The 12,219-nt window shown below is 39.9% G+C and overlaps 1 protein-coding gene across 6 annotated transcripts in view; it reads right to left on the bottom strand.

The window, feature by feature from the left end:
• AKAP7 (A-kinase anchoring protein 7) overlaps positions 1 to 12,219 on the bottom strand; it is a 125,474-nt gene that overhangs the window by 34,480 nt on the left and 78,775 nt on the right. The window lies entirely within an intron of this gene.

Below are 12,219 nucleotides of genomic sequence, written 5' to 3'. Positions count from 1 at the left end.
CTGAACTTCATGCAATCGTTCATGTAAAGATTTCATGTAATTGTGCCAAATCTGTTATCTTGCATAGGGAAGAGCTTTATCTTGCAACACTACACGAAGGAAAGACTGCTCATGGTGCCAGGAATACCACCCAAATTCTTAGTCTATTCCTCGACTTTCCAGCTAGGCACTCACACCCATTCACTGGGCACTGGAAGGAGAAGGCAGTGGGTAATGATGAAAATTTCCCTGGTTTTGAATGCAGTGTGTCTATTTTCCTACTCATCTGAAGGAAAAAAGTATACAGTCTGGAGGAAAAAGAAAAAAAAAAAAACAATTTTTTAAATCCTAACCATTACTTTGTGTGTTAAAGAAACATCTGCAGTGAACACACTTCACTGAGGAACATAAGTAACTCCTGGCATCCCTAATCCTGGCATTGGTGTAGGGATAGAAGCTTTAGAAATAAAAAGCCAGAGGTCTGAATCTCAGATCCGTCCGGTATTAACAGTTCTGAAACGCTGACCCCCTCTGTCTGAGTTTTGATATCTTCATCTGTAAATCTGGTAAACTCACTATAAAATTTTAATTTGTTACTGCACAGTAGGTGGTGTTTGGGAGGAGGGAGAGAAGAGAATAGACTGAATATCTCAAGTCTTTCCAGCACGCTAGCAATCGCACCTCCGCCTCTCCCAATTCTGGCGCCCTCTAGCTGCCATCTTGAGTTACTGCTTACACCTGTCACGTCCAAGCAAATAGCCCCCTCACTCCAATGCAACCTCCAGGGGATAGTGTCCTGTGATGAACTCTACCAACTTGACTTTTATTAATTAAAGTCAAGTTTATTTACTAATCCCCTGTTGACACTACTACTGAAAATGTACAATTAAGAATGAAACCTATAAAATGTATTGTTAGATAAGTGTGTATCCCAGGATGTCCTGAAATCCAAAGGGTGGAGTGGGGAGGATGGAGTTATAAAATGTTAGAGGCTTTTTTCCCCCATAAGCATTAAAAGTGAATTAAGCATAATAAAAGATTAGAAAACTACTGAAAAACTCAAGAAAGGAATTTTAAAACTGGCTTGCTGCTGCTGCTGCTCCTAAGTCACTTCAGTCGTGTCCAACTCTGTGTGCAAATAATTAGCATATCGTTTAACCTCAAAGAGGGGATGGAGTCTATGCTCAAGGTCACTAAGGTTTATCTCAGTTCTAAAAGGCTGCAATTTCACACTGTAGGTTTATGGCTACTTCTAGCTTCAATCAGTCAATCCTAAAGGAAATCAGTCCTGAATATTCATTGAAAGGACCGATGCTGAACCTGAAACTCAAAAACTCTGGCCACCTGACGTGAAGAACTGACACATTGGAAAAGACCCTGATGCTGGGAAAGATTGAAGGTGGAAGGAGAAGGGGATGACAGAGGATGAGATGGTTGGATGGCATCACTGACATGATGGACATGAGTTTGAGTAGGCTCCGAGAATTGGTGATGAACAGGGAAACCTGGCGTGTTGCAGTCCATGGGGTCTCAAGAGTCGGACACGACTGAGTGACTGAACTGACTGAGCTTGGAATTTCTAAGAATGGTTTTCACACTGCATAGTTGTGAGTTTTTTCAATAAAGATGATTCCTTCAACATAAAATTAAATGTGATTTCACTCCTATAGATTTCACAAAGGCTTTCATATGCATAAATTTTTAATTCAAAATAACTAAGAAATTCATGTGTCTGGATTTTTTCATTTAGGAAACAAACTATTTCATATATATATGAAATTCTGGTCAAAAACTAGAACTTTCCCCCCTGCCATTCCATGCCCCCCTCCCAAATGTGAATAAGTATCATGCAGGAGGATGTAGAAAGTAGTCATATATTACCCAATTATTTGGGAATACAACAGTATATAATTAAGTTGAATAGTTTAAGGTGGAAGCCCCACCACAGTTCAGTTCACTCACTCAGTAGTATCTGACTCTTTGCAACCCCATGGACTGCAGCACACCAGGCCTCCCTATCCATCACCAACTCCCGGAGTTTACTCAAACTCATGTCCATTGAGTCAGTGATGCCATCTAATCATCTCATCCTCTATCATCCCCTTCTCCTCCTGCCCTCAATCTTTCCCAGCATCAGGGTCTTTTCAGATGAGTCAGTTCTTCGCATCAGGTGGCCAAAGTATTGGAGTTTCAACTTCAGCATCAGTCCTTCCAATAAATATTCAGGCCTGATTTCCTTTAGGATGGACTGGATCTCCTTGCTGTCCAAGGGACTCTCAAGAGTCTTCTCCAACACCCCAGTTCAAAAGCATCAACTCTTCGGTACTCAGCTTTCTTTATAGTCCAGCTCTCACATTCATACATGACTACTGGAGAAACCACAGCTTTGACTAGACAGACCTTTGTTGGAAAAATAATGTCTCTGCTTTTGAATATGCTATCCAGGTTGGTCATAGCTTTTCTTTCAAGGAGCAAGCGTCTTTTAATTTCATGGCTGCAGTCACCAGCTGCAGTGATTTTCGAGCCCCCCAAAATAAAGTCTGTCACTGTTTCCATTGTTTCCCAGGATGGGACCAGATGCCATGATCTTAGTTTTCTGAATGTTGAGTTTTAAGCCAACTTTTTCACTCTCTTTAACTTTCATCAAGAGGCTCTCTAGTTCTTCTTCACTTTCTGCCATACCTCACTCTTCCCTAACTCACAAAAACAATCAAGTAGTAATTTAAAATTTAAAATAATTGCTAACAGCAAGGGAAACCATAAACAAGATGAAAAGACAACCCTCAAAATGGGAGAAAATAATGGCAAACAGAGCAACTGACAGAGGGTCAATCTCCAGAATATAGAAGCAGCTCATGCAGCTCAATATCAGAAGAAACAAACAACCCAATCAAAAAATGGGCAGAAAACCTAAACAGACATTTCTCCAAAGAAGACACACAGATGGCCAACAAACACATGAAAAGATGCTCAACACTGTTCATTATTAGAGAAATGAAAATCAAAACTACATGCTGCTGCTGCTGCCGCTAAGTCGCTTCAGTCATGTCCGACTCTGTGCGACCCCATAGACGGCAGCCCACCAGGCTTCCCCTTCCCTGGGATTCTCCAGGCAAGAACACTGGAGTGGGTTGCCATTTCCTTCTCCAATTCATGAAAATGAAAAGTGAAAGTGAAGTCACTCAATTGTGTCCGAATCTTCGCGACCCCATGGACTGTAGCCTACCAGGCTCCTCCATCCATGGGATTTTTGAGGCAAGAGTACTGGAGTGGGGTGCCATTGCCTTCTCCCCAAAACTACATGAGGTGTCATGATATATCTGATGCTTTTGAACTGAGAGAGTCCCTTGGACTGCAAGGAGATCCAACCAGTCCATCCTAGAGGACATCAGTCCTGGGTGTTCATTGGAAGGACTGATGTTGAAGCTGAAACTCCAATACTTTGGCCACCTGATGCAAAGAGCTGACTCATTTGAAAAGACCCTGATGCTGGGAAAGATTGAGGGCATGAGGAGAAAGGGATGACAGAGGATGTGATGGCTGGATGGCATCACCAACTCAATGGACATGGGTTTGGGTGGACTCCAGGAGTTGGTGATGGCCAGGGAGGCCTGGTGTGCTGCGGTTCATGGGGTCGCAAAGAGTCGGACATAACTGAGCAACTGAACTGAACTGAACTGATATATCTATCAGAATGGCCATTATCAAAAAATCTACAATAAATGCTGGATAGGATGTGGAGAAAAGGGAAACCTCTTGCACTATTGGTGGGAATGTAAACTGATACAGCCACCATGGAAAACAGTATGGAGATTCCTTTAAGAAGCTAGGAGTAAAACTACCATATGACCGAGCAATCCAACTACGGGGCATACATCCTGAGAAAACCATTAACTGAAAAAGACACACGTACCCCAGTGTTCACTGCAGCACTATTTACAATAGCCAGAACGTGGAGGCAACCTAGATGTCCACTGAGAGATGAATGGATAAAGAAGTTGTGGTACATATATACAATGGAATACTGCTCAGCCATGAAAAGGAACAAATCTGAGTCAGTTCTAGTGATGTGGACAAACCTAGAGCTTTTCATATAAGGTAAGTCAGAAAGAGAAAAACAAATATTTATATTAATGCATATATATAGAATATAGAAAAATGGTACTGATGAACCTATTTGCAGGGCAGGAACAGAGACGCAGATGTAGAGAACAAATTTGTGAACGCAGTGGGGAAGGAGAGGGTGAGATGAACTAAGAGAGTAGCACTGAAATACAGACATTACTGCGTGTAAAAGAGACTGCTAGTGGGAAGCTGCTGCATAGCACAGGGAGCTCGGCTTGGTGCGCTGTGACGAACTAGAGGGGTGGGAGGGGGGTGTGGGGGGGAGGTTCAAGAAGGAGGGGATATATGTATACTTACGGACAGTGGAGTTTGGCAAGCTACAGTCCATGGGGTTGCAAAGAATCAGATATGACTAAGCAACTAACACATGGCTGTTTTGCACTAAGCAACTAACACATGGCTGCTTTGTTGTATGGCAGAAACCAACACGACAATGTAAAGCAGTTATCCTCCAATTAAAAATAAATTTGAAAAAATAAAAATAATCACTAACACTTACTGGACACCTGCCAGGCACATGTTAAGTGCTTGACATTTACTCATTCATTTCATCTTTACCACAGCTCTGAGGTAGCTACTATTAATACTAACCCCATTCCACAGGTGAAAAAACTTGAGAAAAAAGTTCAGAAAAGTAACTTGGCCAAAATCTCCCCAAGAGTATGTGACAATAATGGGATCTGGACTCAATCTGTCTGGATGCATAAGCCCTGAGCATCTCATTGCAGGGTTCCATGTTATTTAATATAATTTGTGTGTAGTATCGGGTATTTATTGGGTTGGCCAGAAAGTTCATTTAGGATTTTACATAACATCTTAACGGAAAAACTTTCTGGCCAATGCAAACACTTTATGAAACCTCTTACAATTTCAGAATAATGTTCAGAAAAATAGTTATTTAACCAAGCTCTATGGCAATATGTTTTAAATGCCTTGTTTTCTTATGTTTTGTCACCAAATCCTTTTATTAATGGTGCAAGAGTAATATAATCCTATTTTAAAACAAAGGACCTAAAGACAGATCCCTTATTGGAGCTGGAGCCTGGCCCTGCTGCCTGCCATGCCTTAGGGAAATGATTCAATGAAGAACACAGGGCACCAGAATGACCCCAGGAAGCATTCATCTTCCAGGAAAAAAAAGCAACTCCGACCATTCACAAGTGATCCCCCAAAATATTAGTGGAGTTTTATTAAGGGGTTAAACAGACTCCTTTCAGTAATATATAGAGATCTACCATAACTAGATTAAAAAAAGAAGTTTAACGTCAATGATAAAAAAAATATCTGCTATGATTTCATGTTCATAAATTTAAAAACATAACCTTTTCATGTTATCTTTTCTCACAGGCCTGGCTACAAACCAACCATGGTGTTGACAGTTGCCCATATCAGCTATAGCTGTTTGAATTTTTATTATAATGGTGGCAATGGCAGGAATACAACTAAAAGTATGAGGGGTGGCAGCCGTCTCTTCTTCATGTTCTTTGAAATATCAGCTCTGATTACTGTCTCCAGTGAAAAACACAATTCTTAACTATGACCAAAGACTCTATTCTCTGTGTCATTGTTTGGCTTTATGTTCTATCTATAACTTAAAACATTTATATGTGGATTTCTGAGCAACCTTGTTATAAAAGTCTGACTCAAGATAAAGAAAAAGATCTCACTGTAATATTTTGACTCTATAAAACTGCAGCAATGACCAATTCTTCTGAGACTTCCAGTTCATTAAGAAAGGAAATCTGAGTTTAACAACTTACAGAAACAAATGAGAAAGAAAATAAAAGGCAAATGTTCCTTTAGTCAAAAGAATGGAGACAAAGAGAACATAAAATCATGAAGTGTAAACAGAGGGGGGAAAATGCTTTATCCCTTCAAATTCTGGAAGCAAGCCTTAGGAGACGTGTCTTTAAGCACAGAAGGCACACTTCAGGAAGACTTCCTCATAAAACAGGTAGCACGCTTATGGGAACTGTTATGCCAAGAAATGTCACCGTTTCAGTGAAAAGATACGTAAGTTCAAGAAGTGCTTGACAATTGATGGAAATACAATTCATGAAAATTGGGATGTTTTGGAATATATCATAATTTTTAATGTTGACATCAGGGTACCAAAAAAACAAACCGCTAATCTGGTCTTGAAAAAGCTGGCTGGACTTACTCAAAACTGTTTTGTTTCTCTATGTTCCCGTAAAACCCAATTTCAGTTTTCAATGATCAATCCACAGAAAGCATGTATCTATCATACAGATGTGCTTCCATTTTTCAATCATGCTACATCTGTGTAGTCATTCTGTACCCAAAGGGCAAGGTTCTGAAACTACAACATTATATATCAATGCTTGAAACCTGTTCTTATGAGTATCTGTCTGCAAGGGAAAAAGACTGAAAAATTATAACTGAAAAGCCTTAAGGATGATCTGTAAATCTCACTGGTGAAGTCCTTTTAAATTACCAGGTAAAAGAACCTTGATCTAACTGAAATTTGGAAGCCAAGAATTATTTTTTACCATTATTCCTGTTTAGTTATATTTTCAACAAAGACTTTTTAACTTCTCTCTACAGTGCTTTAGCTGTTTTTCTCAAAAACTGAAAGTTATAGGTATTTCAAACTGCCATATGCTCTACAATTTCAGTATGTAATTGGAAAGAGAAAGTGTTTTTTCCATATATGTGAAAAACATACCATATACAGCATATGTGCATTTAGGAAAAAAGAGGAAACAAGCAGACAATCAGAGCAGCACAAGAAGTCCTTCCTTATCAATCCCAATGTCCTTCCCAACCCCTGCTGACGCATGCCTGCCAAGTGCCTCCTCCATGCTTATCATTCAGTCAGTTCTCTTCGAAGTATGTGGCCCAACCTTAAACAGTGGATGTAGTTGAAGCCTTTTCCTTAATAGTGAGAATAAATTAGGGCAGATGATCTATTTCCCTGCTCAGAGAACAGACAGCAGTAGGGCTGGGAGAAGGCTGAGAAGTTACAATGTGTTTACACACAGACACCTTGAATTTATATTACACCGTTTTATCAAATCTATCTGATTCCAGGCACTATTTACGAAGCACTGAGTATGTGCTAACATGATAATCACATCAGCTCTTGGGGTGAAGGTAACTCTTGAGTCAGGGGCTGCTGCCAGAGTAGGTGAGAGAGAAAGCCTGGGCCAAAGGAGGGCAGGAGGCCCACATCTGTAGGCACGATGAAGGGAGCAGGAGAAAGACCAGAATTCACACTGTGGTAAATCCTATTCGGCAGTTTTATGAAGGCAAAGCAGCACCAGGGGGACAAAGGCCTGTAACAGTCATCTACTCTAGACAGATACTCTTCAGGTCTGCATTTTACAGTCTGTCCTCCTTTGCAGGCAGTAGCAATGAATTCACAAAAGCTGACAGGAGTTACTCACAGGCAAGTTCAATGTCTGCATGTTAAAACCTATTTTAAAAAAGAAAGAAGAGCAGAGAATACACTTAATCTGCTGTCCAGTATTTGCATTGTCCGACATGGCTGCTTTCTCATTCAAGTGCCTTTAATCCTCTAATGCCATGCACCTTTCAGAGAGAAAGACACATCCTTCACGAGAAGAAAAAAAAATATTTCAAAAAGCTAACCAATAAGTAATGAGTTTATTTGTAGTTTAACAGTGTAAACAACACAAAATTTGGTTTTACAGTTCTCAACTTATTGGGTTTTTTCCCACAGGTCCTAATTCTTTACGTAGAATATCCTCAAATCTATATTTAGTTCTGAAAGTGGTTCACTGTTTGTCTTGATTCACTGACAGCACAACGGTCAGTCACATTTCCTGCAATGCAAAGTATCTGAAGACTTCAAATAAAGGGTGCTTTAATGATTCAGGATATAATTATTAATTCTTTTTTCCTCTAAGAACACAAAGTAATACAGAAGAATGAAAGGGAATCCCCAAGATAATGAAAAGAAAATTTTCTTATACTAGATGAAATGCAGTTAAATCAAGATTGGTTTTGGCAGGTCTCAGGACCTGTCATGATCCACCAGGGCCTAGGCTGACATTCATCTGGTACACTACATCAGTATTCTTTCTGTTTATAGATTCAACCATAAAGTTTTAGTAACTATCAGAACTGTGTTTAAATATACATAAAACACTGAGTCTATTTTCTGCTAATACATTCTGTAATTCACATCCAAATTGTGTTTTATCTGTTAGGATGCATTCACCTGCAAGTAACAAGAAACTCTTGATTCAGATGGTTAAGAAATTTTTTTTTTAATTTAATTTTATTTTTTTAAACTTTACATAATTGTATTAGTTTTGCCAAATATCAAAATGAATCCGCCACAGGTATACATGTGTTCCCCATCCTGCACCCTCCTCCGTCCTCCCTCCCCATACCATCCCTCTGGGTCATCCCAGTGCACTAGCCCCAAGCATAAATGTCACTACCCCCTATAATCTAAGGTAGAGTTGCTCTAGCTTGGTTAATTCTGTGGCTTAAGAAGATCATCAACGGGGCAGTTGGGAAGCAGGTGCAAGAGGGAAGAGATATATGTATATTTATGGCTGACTCACGCTGTTGTATAGCGGAAACCAACACAACATTGTAAAGCAATTATCCTCAAATTAAAAATAAATTTAAAAAAGAAGAAGATCATCAAGAGTCATGTTCCAGTCTCCCATACTCAGCACATCAGGCGTGAAGTCCCCTAATGTCCATATGGTTAAGATGCTGCGAAGTCCAGGGTCACATGTATATTCAACAATTTCCAGCTAAAAATAATGATGTCTTCTTCCCAACAAATTACGCATCATCAAAAAAACTTTTCTCTGGGATCCCAAGCAGACTTGCCTTCACTTCTCAGAACTGGGTCACATGCCACTTCCTAAACTAATCACTGGCAAGAAGAATGGGACCAATCACCTGAAGGGCTAAAGTGGACCCCACATGTTCTGAAGTTCACTGTCTCACAGGGAAAGAAGGGCTCTGCCAACCAGGAATCAGGGTGGGAAGAAAATGGACTCAGAACAGGCAAACCCCTGTGGCCTCTAGAGTTTTATATTTAACTTTTACTAGAAATGTGGTATCTACTGTTTGGTATCTATAAAATTAGAAAAGTGGGACTTCCCTGGTGGTCCAGTGAAGTAACCTACTTCACCAGGTTAGGTTCACACTGTAACCTAGGTAGGTTCACATTGTAACCTGCCAGTACAGGGGACATGGGTTCAATCCCTGGTCCAGGAAGATGTCACGTGCTGTGGGGCAACTAAGCCCATGTGCCACAACTACTGAAGCCCCTGCACTCTAGAGCCCATGGTCTGCAACAAGAGAAGCCACAAGAGTGAAAAGCCCTTGCACAGCAACGAGACAGTAGCCCTGGCTTACCGCACTAGAGAAAGCCCACTCACAGCAATGAAGACCCAGTGCAGCCAAAAATAAAATAATTAAAACATGTTTTTTAATTAGAAAAATGATTGACAAGGTCTAAATAGTTCTGAGCAAAGAAAAAGTCCTGAAAAGTAAATCATCAATAAAGGGTCGCATGCTAATTTTTTTAAACACCTATCCTATATAGATAAATGTATGCCATACTTAGGGCTTCCCTGGTGGCTCAGCAGGTAAAGAATATGCCTGCAATGCGGGAGACCTGGGTTCGAGTCCTGGGGTGGGAAGAGCCCCTGGAGAAGGGAACAGTGATCCACTCCAGTATTCTGGCCTGGAGAATTCCATGGACTGTACAGTCCATGGGGTCACAAAGAGTCGGACATGACTGAGTGACTTTTACTCACTCACGCCATACTTATAAACTAAATTCTTGCTAAAAATGCATAGCTGGAGCACAACTGTGAACTCTCTTTCTCTAAAGTGTATTAGGTTAAGACTGACTTAAGTAAAAGCTCTGGCTTTTATGGGAGCTGTTAGCAATGAAAATATATTTGGCAGCTATGGTTCCCTGGTATGAACCATGTGATAACCAAATGTAGTTTCCTTTACTCATAGCCACAACCAAAACAAAATATTTTCCTGAATACCCTAGTCAATATAAGATCAAATAGAGCCACAGTTCATGAACTGACAAAATGCTGTTCTTTCTGTAGCAACTGTTATTGCTTTAGGTATTTTATACAAAACATAAATAACAGTAGACTGTGTTTTTTTCATAGCCCCCAAAATAATAAAGTCCATTTTCTATCTTTACCATTGTCTTTATATACATAAATTACACATAAATATGTATATGCAATATAAAATAATGCAGCTCAGTGGTAAAGAATCTGCCTGCCAATGCAGGAGACACAGGAGATGCAGGTTTGATTCCTGGGTCAGGAAGATCCCCTAGAGTAGGAAATGGCAACCCACTCCAGTATTCTTGCCCGGGGAAATTCCATGGACAGAGGAGCCTGGCAGGCTGCAGTCCTTGGGGTCGCAAAAAGCTGGACATGACTGAGTGACTGAGCATGCATACAAAGGTATCTGAAGGATAAACACATGTATGTGTAGGCATGTGTGTATATACATGAATTTCATTTATATATAGTATTTTTATTTTTGAAATATACCAGTGTTAATACCATGCCAATTTAAGGAACGCATTAGGAATAAAGCAAATTTATAATAATCTGAGTGGGTGTTCTAATGTCAGGAATAAGTACTATTACAATAAGTATTCTAATATAACTATTACTGCTGTTAATCTTAATAACTAACATTTTTATAACTTTATGTCAGGCACTGTGCTAAGTACTTTTAAAACATTAATACACTAGCTTGGTTAAAAAAAAAAATGTGTTCAGAGGCAATTAGGTGATGTGACGGGCCAGTTATCCATAATGTTTGGCAATCAGAAGGCTTTCCTAACATTAATTTCCTATATCTTAATGGTTCCCTTTGACTGCAGGCTCTGACTTCTAATCATTTCATTCATTTTTCTTTTTATTTGGAATTCAATATTTACTTTCATGTTTCTTAAAATACACTTAAAGGCTATACATATATATCATCAGTCAGTTCAATTCAGTTCAGTCGCTCAGTTGTGTCTGACTCTTTGCGACCCCATGAATTGCAGCACGACAGGCCTCTCTGTCCATCACCATCTCCCAGAGTTCACTCAAACTCATGTCCAATATCACAAATTATCACTACATCATTCTAGCAGTGATGTTTAATTTGTCAGTTAAATTTACCACATAGCAGTGGCCACAGGACTGAAAAAGGTCAGTTTTTATTCCAATCCCAAAGAAAGGCAATGCCAAAGAATGCTCAAACTACCACACAATTGCACTCATCTCACACGCTAGTAAAGTAATGCTCAAAATTCTCCAAGCCAGGCTTCAGCAATATGTGAACCGTGAACTTCCAGATGTTCAAGCTGGTTTTAGAAAAGGCAGAGGAACCAGAGATCAAATTGCCAACATCCGCTGGATCATGGAAAAAGCAAGAGTTCCAGAAAAACATCTATTTCTGCTTTATTGACTATACCAAAGCCTTTGACCGTGTGGATCACAATAAACTGTGGACAATTCTGAAAGAGATGGGAATACCAGACCACCTGACCTGCCTCTTGAGAAATCTGTATGCACGTCAGGAAGCAACAGTTAGAACTGGACATGGAACAACAGACTGGTTCCAAATAGGAAAAGGAGTACATCAAGGCTGTATATTGTCACCCTGCTTATTTAACTTCTATGCAGAGTACATCATGAGAAACCCTGGGCTGGAAGAAACACAAACTGGAATCAAGATTGCCGGGAGAAATATCAATAACCTCAGATATGCAGATGACACCACCCTTATGGCAGAAAGTGAAGAGGAACTCAAAAGCCTCTTGATGAAGGTGAAAGAGGAGAGTGAAGAAGTTGGCTTGAAACTCAACATTCAGAAAACGAAGATCATGGCATCTAGTCCCATCACTTCATGGGAAATAAATGGGGAAACAGTGGAAACAGTGTCTGACTTTATTTTTTTGGGCTCCAAAATCACTGCAGCCATGAAATTAAAAGACGCTTACTCCCTGGAAGCAAAGTTATGACCAACCTAGATAGCATATTGAAAAGCAGAGACATTACTTTGCCAACAAAGGTCCGTCTAGTCAAGGCTATGGTCTTAACCAGGAGTCATGTATGGATAAAAGAG

This window comes from Bubalus kerabau, chromosome 9 (genome assembly GCF_029407905.1).
Source record: "Bubalus kerabau isolate K-KA32 ecotype Philippines breed swamp buffalo chromosome 9, PCC_UOA_SB_1v2, whole genome shotgun sequence".
Taxonomy (NCBI): Eukaryota; Metazoa; Chordata; class Mammalia; order Artiodactyla; family Bovidae; genus Bubalus; species Bubalus kerabau.
The sequence above is the reverse complement of the archived record's forward strand: the minus strand, read 5'-3'. Positions and strand labels throughout refer to the sequence as shown.